The sequence below is a fragment of the Bombina bombina genome, chromosome 5 (genome assembly GCF_027579735.1).
Source record: "Bombina bombina isolate aBomBom1 chromosome 5, aBomBom1.pri, whole genome shotgun sequence".
NCBI classification, from domain to species: Eukaryota; Metazoa; Chordata; class Amphibia; order Anura; family Bombinatoridae; genus Bombina; species Bombina bombina.
The window spans coordinates 792,067,062-792,080,140 of NC_069503.1; positions in this window are offsets into that span (position 1 = coordinate 792,067,062).

Here is a 13,079-nt window from a genome sequence, read left to right on the forward strand (position 1 = left end):
AGTAATAGTAATATGGGTACTTACTAAGGGCCAGATAACAAGTGACACGCTAAATAACTTTTTTACTTGCACGCTAACGGTGCTTAAAGTCATCATTTTTAAATGCCGGATTACCATGTGTATTACAAGTTGAAAGTAAAAAAGTGCAAGAGCAAAAGACCAATGCGTGCTAACTTTAGGACTTTAGATTACATGACCGCATTAACTTCTTTTAACCATAGACTTCTGAGGGGCATGATGTAAAAAAAAACTAACAGTTATTTCTCATGCACTAACCCAACATCTCATGGAGCAACTGCACTAAACTTTAAGTGAGTTAGAAATACTTGAAATTGCTATGTTCTTGACGTAGAAGAAAATATTTATACTTATATATCTATATTATTATTATTATTGGTTATTTGTAGAGCGCCAACAGATTCCGCAGCGCGGAATATATACAGATATAGGTATACATATAGCTAGCTAGATAGCGAGATAGATAAATAGATATTGGGGTCAATTTATCAAACTGCGACAGACAGGGGTGCACATACGCGCCCCTATTTGCCCACGTCTCACCTCTGGTGGGCTAATTTCCGTTGCCAGAATTCAGCATTGCACACAAGCGCTATCTTGCCCTTGCGTGCAATCCCGCACCCCTGCCCATGCACAGGCAATCACGCGGAGGCAGGAGCTGTCAATCTTCCCAGTCAGACGAGAACCGGGAGATTGAAACTCGCCACCTAAGAGGTGACGAAAGGTTAGGGAAGCAGCAGTCTGATGACCACTCTTGTAAGAACCTGCAGTTGCAGGCAGGCGAAGCCATATATACAGATATATATATATATATATATATATATACTGTATATATATATATATATATATATATATATATATACATACAGAGAGAGATAGAGAAAAAAAAAAATATATATATATATATATATATATATATATATATAAATATTAATAATAGTTATTTAAAATAATAGTCTTTTTCTAAGGGAAGAACATAGGAATTTCAAGTACTTAGTTAAAAACACATTCAGCTAGATTACGAGTCTTGCGTTAGCCTTAAAAAGCAGCGTTGAGAGGTCCCAGCGCTGCTTTTTAACGCCCGCTGGTATTACGAGGCTTGCAGGTACAGGTGTACCGCTCACTTTTTTGGCCAGACTCGAAAATACTGCAAATCCACTTACGTCAATTGCGTATCCTCTTTTTTCAATGGGATTTGCCTAACGCCGGTATTACGAGTCTTCCAAAAAGTGAGCGGTACGGCCTCTCCTGTCAAGACTGATACTGCATTTAAAAGTCAGTAGTTAAAAGTTTTATGGGCTAACGCCGTAGCATAAAACTCTTAACTAAAGTGCTAAAAAGTACACTAAAACCCATAAACTACCTATTAACCCCTAAACCAAGGCCCCCCCACATCGCAAACACTAAAATACAATTTTTAACCCCTAATATGCCGAACCGGACATCGCCGCCACTATAAAAAATATATTAACCCCTAAACCGCCATACTCCGGCATCGCAAACACTAGTTAAATTTTATTAACCCCTAATCAGCCATCCCTAACATCGCCGACACCTACCTACATTTATTAACCCCTAATATGCCGCCCCCAACGTCGCTGCAACTATATTAAATATATTAACCCCTAAATCTAAGTCTAACCCTACCCTAACACCCCCTAAATTAAATATAATAACAATAAATCTAAATAAAATTACTATCATTATCTACATTAATCCTATTTAAAACTAAATTCTTACCTATAAAATAAACCCTAAGCTAGCTACAATATAACTAATAGTTACATTGTAGCTATCTTGGGGTTTATTTTTATTTTTACAGGCAACTTTGTTTTTATTTTAACTAGGTACAATAGTTCTTAAATAGTTATTAACTATTTAATAACTACCTAGTTAAAATAAAGACAAATTTACCTGTAAAATAAAACCTAACCTATGTTACAATTACACTACACTATAATTAAATTAATTACCTAAACTAAATACAGTTAATTACAATTTAAAAAAAATAGCTAAAGTACGAAAAAAAACCCACTAAATTACAGAAAATAATAAAATAATTACAAGTTTTTTTTAACTAATTACACCTAATCTGATGACCCTAATAAAATAAAAAAGCCCCACAAAATAATAAAAAGCCCTACCCTATACTAAATTACAAATAGCCCTTAAAAGGGCCTTTTGTGGGGCATCGCCCCAAAGTAAACAAAACCCAGTTAGTGGTATGGACTGGCATGTTCTATTCTGTTCCAAAGTATCATTCAATGGTTCCTCTCTTGTGTATACTGAAGAAAAAAACTGGTTTAGTACCTCAGCCTTCTCCCTATCATTATTTATCATGCTACCCTCCACGCATTTTAATGTACCTATATTATCCTTCATAGATTTTTTGCTATTTATATACTTAAAGAACCTTTTAGGGTTAGACTTAGAATCCTTAGCAATTAATTTTTCATTTTCAATTTTGGCTAATTTGATTGCTTTTTTGCATGCTTTGTTACATTCCTTATAAATATTATATGCTGAGTCTGTACTATTTTCTTTTAATAATTTATATGCCCTACGTTTTTTCCTAATTTCTCTTAACACATTTTTATTTAGCCATAATGGCTTTGTTTTTTTATTTTTACTTTTATAACCATATGGTATGTGTTGATATGTATATTTATTTAACACATTTTTAAATATTATCCATTTATTCTCTGTATTTTTATTAGAAAATACATTGTCCCAATAGAAAATACATTGTCCCAATAAAACTAGTAGCAGTGGTCATAAGACAGCTGCTCCTTATCTCGTCTGCCACCTCTGAAGTGGCAGACAGCAATCAGCCCTATCGGATACGATCAGGTTATTTGACACCCCCTGCTAGCAGCTGATTGGCCGCAAATCTGCAGGGGGCGGCATTGCACTAGCATTTCACTAGAAATGCTTGTGCAATGTTAAATGCAGACAGCGTATGCTGTCGGGATTTATCGATGTTGGGTGGACATGATCCGCTGTTGCCTGCATAATAATAAATTGTCCCCTTACAGTTTACTTCGGGTCTGAAGTCACACCAAACATTTTAGAACAGTTTTGGATTCCACTCAAGAGCAAATTATAACTTTAGCCTTCAAACTTGTATTGGTTATTCCCTCTGTGCTATCATTATCATACCACTTGTAATCTGGACCTATGTGACTGATATAGCCCCATTTATCAAGATGTCACTAATTTATAATTGAGAGATATGAAACCCAATTTTTTTTTCTTTCATGATGCAGATATATCAGGCAATTTACATCTATCAAACTTTCTTTATTATTTTGGCAACTTTTGTTGAAAAGCAGAGACGTAAAGCTCAGGAGTGTGGATACTAAAATGATATGCTCTACCTGAATCACAAAAGAAAATGTTTGGATTTCATATCCCTTTACTAAAAATAATGAAACTCTTTTAGTGCTTCTATAGAGATATTATGTCTGAACTTTAATTAAAAAATGGAGTATAGCAAGAAATTTCAAGAAGCCAGGGATTGCCTTTGACCGCAATGTCTTTGGCTCCAGAGCTTCTGTGACCTCATAATACTGCTTCATTATAGATTCCTTGTTCAGCTAGAATATCTGAATCATTTCTTTGTAAGGGCTTCACGTCCATTCCTGGGCAGAACCCTCAAAACATGATATTTTTTTCTCTCAGGGACCAATGATGCTGATTCTTTGATTTCAACCATCCATCTCCTTTATTACTGGTTTTCAAACCTGTTCTCAAGCCTTCCTAACTGGGCACATTTTGAGTATATCTGAACTAGAGCACAGGTGAAACAATCAGCTGATTAGTAAACATGGTTATTTTACCTCAGGGTCAGCTCCAGTACAAATGAAATGGGGGGCATTTTTTTTTCACGAGGGGGCAAGCATTTAAAAATCATGTATGAGAGTCAAAATAAGAGCAGACCTACTGTGGCAGTCCAGTGGTTAAATTTATCAGATCTCTGGCTGTGCCGGAGTTAGATTTGTTTATATTTCTGGAATTGCAGCGGTTACATGTGTCATATCTCAAGGAGTGTAGGGGTTACATTTATAAGATGTCTGGCAGTGCCACAGCAGTTACATTTACCAGATTTATGGCAGTGCAGGGGTTACATTTGTCATATCTCAGGAATGTCTCCCACATATGACACAGCCAGTGGACACTGTTTGCATGTGTAGCTCTACCAATGACCCTACTAATGATCAAATAAGCTTTTATGTGACAATAAGTTTGAGTGCCAAGCAGTACATTACTTGTACAGATATTATTAATGATATTTACAGCACACACAGTTTATACAGTATGTATATACACACACAATATATATATATATATATATATATATATATATATATATATATATATATATATATATATATATACTGTACACACACATACATATACACACACACACACACACATATATATATGGTGTGTATATATATATATATATATATATATACACACACACACACCATGTAGAGATATATATATATATATATATATATACATACACACACACATACACACAGTATATATGTATACACACACACATATATATATATATATATATACGCACAAACAATATATAAATATACACACAGTGTGTGTATTGTGTGTGTATGTATATATATATATATATATATATATATATATATATATATATATATAATATATATATTATATATATATATATATATATAATAAAACAACCTTGGGGACAAATCAGAGATGTTTTGAACACATGTAAATAATAAACATAAGGCTTTTTTAATCATTGTCCCACAGCTACATTGGAAGTGTTTGTATGTGAGCACCTATAATCTGACACACATTTTACACTGATCACTGCAGATAAAGCAGGACAATGCACACTTGTTTTGTGGGACCTGCAGTAGGGAAACCAAGGAATCCCCAATTTGCTTCTGTATCTGTGGCTGCCAGGATATAAAGCACAATAGGGAAGGGATACTACTCTCACACACACATTGGTTATACAGCTGTGTTTTCACAAAATTACTTCTGCCTTCCCTCTCACTGACTGTTAGCTTCTCCCAGCACTTCCTGCAGAGGTCTGATGATGTCAACATCTCTCTTCAGCTCCTTGGGCTAGCAGGAGGAGGGGCAGTGCAAGTCTTAGGTTAACTGTGTGAGCACTAGCAGGGAAATGCAACTTTATTTGTTATCTGGTTGTAAATAGAGGAGAGTAAAGAGATTAGCTGGGCCCTCATAGGTTGCGGATCTCCAGGGTCCAGTGGCTGCAAATGGTTTATGCGACATTTGGGACCCTGGACATTCCGTCATTTTTAAAATAAAAAATAAAATTAAAATCACTTTTTTTGCCCTGGGGGGCACAGCATTCCATTTGGGAGGTCATTGCCCCCCAATGCCCCCCCCCTTAGAGCCGACCCTGTTTTACCTGCTCTTATTCAAGGCAATCCAGAAAACCTGGACTGTTGGGGAGGCCTAATGTCAGTCTTGAAAACCATTGTCCTACATCTATGGTAAAGCTATGAACTGCATAATCAAAACGTAACCTATGCTTTGTTACCTGTAATGTTATTACTTTGTACTGCACTGGGATACTTACACTTTTGATATTTGAGGTATCTGGCTTGGCCATTCTATTATGTCCACCACCTAAGAACTAGTTTATGTCAATCCTAAATCTTGATGTGTAAATACGCATGTATTGATTTAATTAGTGATACCTATCTGCATTAAACATAAAGTCTGTGAGCATCGAAGCATGCATGATGTATTATCATTTAAAAAGGATTAAAGGCTTAATCATTTTGATTGGACTTTGATGTGAGATAGCATGTTAATGACCAGTTAAAGGGACAGTCAAACACAAAATAAACTTCATGATTCAGATATGACATGTCATTTTAAACAACTTTTCAATTTACTTTTATCACCAATTTGCTTTGTTTGCTTGGTATTCTTAGTTGAAAGCTAAACCTAGGTAGGCTCATATGCTAATTTCCTAGACCTTGAATGCCGCCTCTTATCCAAATGCATTATGACAGTTTTTCACCATTAGAGGGCATTAGTTCATGTGTGTCATATAGATAACATTGAGCTCATGCACGTGAAGTTACCAAGGAGCCAGCACTAATTGGCTAAAATGCAAGTCTGTCAAAAGAAGGGAAATAAGGGGTAGTTTGCAGAGGCTAAGGTACAAGGTAATCACAGAGGTAAAATGTATATTAATATAACAGTCTTGGTTATACAAAACTAGGGAATGGGTAATAAAAGGATTATCTATCTTTTTAAACAATACAAATTCTGGTGTAGACTGTCCCTTTAATGACATGATAAACCAAGCCCTTAGCTTATTTTTAATGTTATAATACTTTTAATAGTTTTACATGCTTTGACCAAACAGTCTCTAAGAATATATCTGTACAAGATTACATAGAGTTGAGTTATATCTCTAAAGAATGTGAGTAAGTATTTCTTGTCATAATGGAAGTTTTGAAAATTTCTAACAGTATGTTATCATTTTATTTATTTATTTATTTATTTATTTTGGTGGAATATTTTACAGGATTGAGCTAAAAAAATTCCCATATGGAAATACTACCCTTTTCTCCTTATGGTAGAATATGAGAATTCCTTTTTTGTAAAGACTTAAATTATATGCAACTGTATATTATCCTAATTAATTTTTTTTAGTGCACAGTCTTAATATTATTTCACATGTTTTTGTTTTATTTGTACTATTCTTTTGTATAATTGAGACAAGTTTTTTATTTTTAACAAGGAAGCAGATTCCACAAGATATGTAAAAGGAAACTGGTGTATGGACTGGGAGAGAGGTGAAGCACATGGAAGTGGAGGGCCCTCTAGTGGGCCTGTAGCAAAATTAAGGGATAGCTGACTTGAAGTCTGGAGGTTTCTAGAGTGTGTGTATGCTACAATGTTGCAAGTGGGTGGGCGGGTGTACCTCTTGCCTTTATAGGGTCCTGCTCCAGTGGATCCGGCCTCTTCCTGCCTCCAGACTTCGACAAGAAATTTCTGCAGAGCTGGTCTTCTTCCACTTAGGCCTCAGCTGTCATGAAGCGTTCTAGGCGAACTTCTTTGCCTCCCAGGAGATACAGGGATGCTGTAGTTGAGCCTTCTAGGAGGAAGGGACCTGGAGGAGAAAAAGGAACATCAGATCCTGAAAATGTGGTACCCCCCTACCCCCCAGATTAGGGCATCCAATAGGCCCCACTATTGCTGCTAAGCAGGCTGCTAGAAGGGAGTTGAGTTTTCCCCTAAGAGCAGGTGTGGGGCAAGGGCTGGCACTAGGGCCGGGGGGAGTGAGTCTAGGGCTGCGCAGGGAGGGGTTAGCAATTCATTAGCCCAGGCCTCTGCTAGGGCTCTAACAGGCGAGGGGACTGTGTCCACTAGGGAGAGTGAGGTGGCAGCATGGCTGCAGCAGGTTCCGGCGCTCCCGCCGGGTGCTCTAGCCGCCGTCCTGTCCCTTGCGCAATCCCTGGCTTCTGCCATGGGGCCGGGCGATGCGCTGCAGGGGCGGGATGTGGCTGGGGGGTCCGGTGGTAGCGGTGGCTTGCCAGGCCAAGCGAGCGTTGGGCCTTCTACGTCGGCGGGGCGTGGCCACGCCCCCGCACGTGACGCGCGACGCGACTCCTCCCCTTCTGACGGATCTTCTGTGGGTGAGGAGCGCGGTCGCCCGCGAGCCAGACGCCGCCCTGCTTCGAGACCGGGGACGCCGACCGGAGTAGCTCCACGTAAGTTGGGGAGACTCCGGGTGGCGACGACGGTCGCAGGGGGCGGGGGGGCGGGTGAGGGCTCGGCAGTTCAGCGAGAAGGGGGCATGAGGCAGGAGCAAGCAGACCGGAGAGGTGCCATAAGCGGGGGCGCAGATGACGTCACCGCAGGGGTCAGTGCAGTAGTGGTCAATCGGGCACAGGGCCCAGGGCAGCAATCGATACCCAGCATTCAAGGGGGGTCCACTCAGGCAGGGGTTAATTTAGCTCAAGGGTCTGGTCAGCAACCTTTTAGGCAGGCTGGGGCAGCTGAGTTATCTGGACTGAGGGGTATAGGCGCACATGACGCCGACATCATTGTGGCTAGGGAGGCGGTAAAGGCCAGGGCCCAGCCAGGGTATGAACAGGAACAGAGGGCAGAATGGGGCGCAAATGACGCCGGTACCTCTCAGGGCAGGGGCCTCATGAGCATCAGGCAACAAGCAGAGGACAGGCTAGATGCTGGCAGGGGTCAGAATTTGGCATCAAGGCCGGAGACTAATAGGAATGGCCAGGGATCAAGTGGGTTCAGTGAATCAGCGAATGGGCAGCAGAGCCAAGCAAGGGGTGTGATTGTAAGCATGGATGGCACACAAATTGCTGCGACTGTGCAGCGGGAAGTGAGAGAGTGTGTGAGTCAGGCGCTGGGGGCTCAGGAGGACCTGATTAGGAGAGCTGTGGCGTCTGCATTGGGGGTGCATGAGAGGGCAAGGGTAGGCGAACGGGAGGGCTGTTCCCCATCTGGGGCCCTCATTGCCGCTCAGAGTACTCCCCAGTCTGCTTTTTCTTCACAGGTCCCTACGGTTGAGGAACGCAGGATGCAAGCTGGCACAAGTAGTCAGATGGCAGCTTCTGGAGCCGTTGGGGGGTCTTCTACATCCACAGCAGTTGCTGGTCCATCAACACCTTCTAGTACAATGCAGCTTCCATCATCGGAGGGCGCATCGCTGACGCTACCACAGGCCGGTGAGTGTAACATCACTGACATCACACACACGAACATGGGTTCTTCCTCTAGTGACTCTGGCTCTTATAGTGAGGCAGGGCTGGGTTTAGTGGGAAAGGGACAGCAGCAGATGTCAGGATGATAAAGAAGTTAGTGGCAGCTCAGGTTCAGGCGAAAGCAGGCGCACAGGGGCGTAGTTGAGGGCGACTCTGCAACCCAGGTTGCGGAGGCGGCGGGTAGTAGCCGCAGGCCAGGTAGCTCCTCGGAAAGTGGCGGTGCACGGGGACTCTTACCCCGTGTCTTGTCCACTCGCTATATGGGCACCTCCAAAGCGAAAGTTATCAAAAAGATACAGGAAGGTAGATATGTGAATATCTACGAGCTCTCTCCAGAAGCTTGCAGGGCCAAGGAGAGGGCGGCCGATGGCTCCGGCCCCAAAAAAGGTGCGGCGTCAGGAGACGTACGAGGAGTGGCAAGCAGGTTATAGGATATTGGCGTCTTGCTACGTGGATAGGTGGCCGACTCAGGGGCATAACCTCTTTAAATATCAAGACACTATTGGCGATATTTACAAGAGATTTAAAGAAGGCGCATGGCGGGACTACGATGTAGCATTCCGCAAGAAAATGGTCGGCAATCCTATATTGCATTTTGGGACGCAGGATATGCACCTGTGGTCCAAATTGGGGCGCGAGAGGTCCACCTCGCCACCGGCGGTGGCTAGGCCTGGAGCCCAGCGGTCCTTACCCCGCCCAGAAGAGACGCGGGAGGGAGTGCTGGAAATTCCAGGACAAGCAGTGTGACAGGGGAGCGAATTGCTCCTTTCGTCACATCTGCAAATTTTGCAGCGGACCACACCCAGGGTCTGAGTGCGCGAAAAGGAGGGACGCTAGCGCACCCTTCCAGAGTAGTAGAGGGGGGGCTGGGGTCAAGGGCCCCAACTCCACTTCAAATTGAGAGGATGGCGCCTTGGTTGGCGCTATACCCTGATGGGAGGCGGCGGTGCTCCTATCGTCAGGGTTAAGAGAGGGTTTTAGGATTCCAGTTAATACCCCGGTAACAGGGTCATGCATACACCGCAATTTGAAGTCGGCTTCCGAATTCCCCCCCGTTGGTGAGGGAAAAGCTGGCGAAGGAGTTGAGACTGGGGAGGGTAGTTGGGCCGTTCAGAGAGCGGCCCTCTGCCGGATCTGGTGGTTTCTCCCTTGGGGGTGGTGCCCCAAGAGAGAGCAGGGTAAGTTTAGGCTTATCCATCACCTTCGTTTCCCAAAGGGGCGTCAGTGAACGACGCAATTGACCCAGACCTCAGCTCGGTGCACTACCAATCTTTCGATGATGCACTGGAGGTGGTGCGGTCACGGGGTCGGGGGGCACTAATGGCTAAGCTGGACATCGAGTCGGCTTTCCGCTTGCTTCCCCGCTTCATCCTTCTTCCTTCAGGTTGATGGGTATGAAGTTCGAAGGCGAATTCTTCATTGACAGGTGCCTGCCCATGGGCTGCTCATTGTCGTGCGCCCTGTTTGAGTGCTTCAGCTCCTTCTTACACTGGGTTGGTACAAGAGGCATCCGGGGGCGGGGCTGGGCCCACTACCTAGATGATTTCTTGCTGGTAGGGGGGGCCGGGGGGGGTAGGTAGCGACGAGTGTGCCAGGTTGATGAGGGATAATGCAGGAGGTTACGACCCGATTTTGGGGTCCCTCTTGCGGGAGAAAAACCCAGGGCCCAATGCACCTGCCTGACATTCCTGGGCATAGAGATAGAACAGTAGAATCCCTATGCAAGGCTCCGAAGGATAAAGTCGACGCCTCCTGGAGGCGGTTCCAATCGGCGTGCCGCGCGGAGTAATCTCCATCAAGGAGGCTGCAATCGCTATTGGGCCTCCCTTAACTTCGCAGGGCAGGGCCATTCCCATGGGGAGGGTTCTTCAATCGCAGGCTGGAGGCCCCAATTGAAAGGGCCGCGGGGGTTCAGGCACAGACGCCGGGTGACGGACCAGATGGGGACACGACCTAAGAATTTGGGAGAAGTTCCTGGTCCATTTTAACGGGGTATGCCTTTGGACGGCTGGGCCATCTCTAACCAATCCCTGCACCTGTTTACGGATGCAGCTGGGGGGTATGGCTATGGCGCATATCTGGACGGGGATTGGAGCGCGGAAGCTTGGCCGGGAATGGTTTGTCTCAGGTCTCATGCGTAATTTAGCACTGCTGGAACTTTTCCCCATAGTCGTTGCAGTCGAGCTGTGGGGGGAGAGAATGGCCAATCGGTCAGTAATATTCTGGTCAGACAACATGAGCGTGGTGTAGCCATTAACAGATTGTCTGCAGCTTTGCCGGTAGTGGTAACCTACCTGCGACACTGGTCTTGCGGTGCTTGCAGTTAATGTTCGCTTCACTGCTCGGCACGTGCCAGGGGTTAGCAATGTTATAGCTGATGCATTATCTAGATTTCAATAGGATCAGTTCAGGAGGGTGGCCCCCGAGGGCAGCGGCAGAGGGACTAACATGCCCTCCTTTTCTTTGGCAGCTGGCAGAGGTTGGGAGACCGTTTCTCCCCCTAATCAGGGTGTCGCTCGCTCCTAAGACGTTGGGCGACGTACATGTCGCACTGGAAGGCGTGGGAGCGCTTCAGTGAACAGAAGGGTTTCTCAGTCCATCAGGCTGTCTCAGGTACACGTTTAGAATGGTTGGCGTGTCTGAAGCTAGAGGGTGTGTCGAGGTTGTCAACTCTCAGCAGGTTAGCGGCTTTGTCGTTTTTCAACAAAGCCTTGGGCCTGGCAGATTACACTAGTGCTTTCTTAGTAAGGCAGATCTTGAAGGGGGTGGGGTCGGCTGGCCCCCACCTCTCAAGGATCAGAGGGAACCAATCACGTCTGATAGATTGCGGTTGATGGTAGGCAAGCTGGGGGTCGTATGCCGCTCCCCCTACGAGGCATGTTTGATTTCGGGCGGCTTTCGCGCTGGCGTTCGCAGGGGCACTCAGAATAGGGGAAGTCGTTTTCCGCTTCTACAAAGGCTGAAGGGGGGCGGTATAAAATGGAGCATGTGAGGTCCTCCGTAGACGGTGTCCTTCTGCTCATCCCACGATCCAAGACGGATATCAAGAGGGAAAGGGGGCGTGGTTACTTTAGCCAGAACGAATTCCAGGACTGCTGTCCGGTGCGGAGCATGGCGGGTAGTATTGCCGCATTCGCCCGGAGAGCGCATCAGTTTCTCGTCCACGAGAGGACGGTTTAGCTCACTTTCGGCACTTCACAGTTCCGTAGGTGCTAGCCAAGGGTGGGCAGCGGCAGCGGGATTAGATCCCTCTAAGATCGCCCCCCATTCGTTTCGGATCGGGGCGGCGAACTTGCGCAGCGGCTAGTGGGTCATCTAAGGCGGTCATTAAGAAACTGGGGCGGTGGAAGTCAGAGCGCTATAGGGGCTACATCCGCCCTCTGAAAGACTAGTGCTCGGGGGCAGGGTTGGGCGGTCCTCTCTGTCACCTCCTCGGCCGGGAGGGGGGGGAGGCAGGGGAATGCCTACTGTGGTCATATGGCAGCATTTCATTGTCCCCATCCATGTTGTTTTAGGTAAAGTAAGGACCCCAGTGCGGGTGTGGATTATTGGGCATTCCTTTTATCCACTGGGCGGCTATCAGGGCGCTCTCAATCCCCGGGCGGGCAGCAGCTAGGAGTGGCGACTTCCAGGGCTAACATCCGCTGGCTCGGCCCGCGCAGGGGTTTAAATTGGAGAGAATTGTCCCTCATTGTTACAGGATGCGCATAGGAGGTGGGGAAAGCCTCAAGTGATTGTTGTGCATTTGGGGGGTAATGACCTGGGATCCATCCCAGAGTGTTGGATTTGATACAGATTATGATTGCAGACATAAAGTGGGTGTGCACGTGGCTCAAGGACGTGCGGATTGGATGGTTCTAACTTGGTTGCACGGCTGCGGTGGCGTCACATCGTCACGCAAGAGGGGCAGCGTATAACGTCCACAAGAAAGTAAACAGGGAAGTGGGAAAGAGCGGTCACGGCCGTTGGAGGTTTTGTCATCAGACATGACACTATCACGGGCCGACAAGAAGGCCCTTTTACCGACCTGATGGGGTTCACCTGGCGGACGCTGGGTTGGACATTTTTATGGCTGACATTAAGAAAGCACCATCTCATTGGTTATTTAAATTGGAAGTTGGCACATTTCAATAGTTAATTTAGTTGAAGTTCAGGCTATGGTTGGTATCGGACCGTGGTTATATTTAAAAAAAAAAAAAAATTTTTGCTATATTGTTCTGGTTTTATATGGTTGATGTTATTTAAAAGGGCTATGTTGGTTAAGGGTGGCAGCGAGAGTTGATG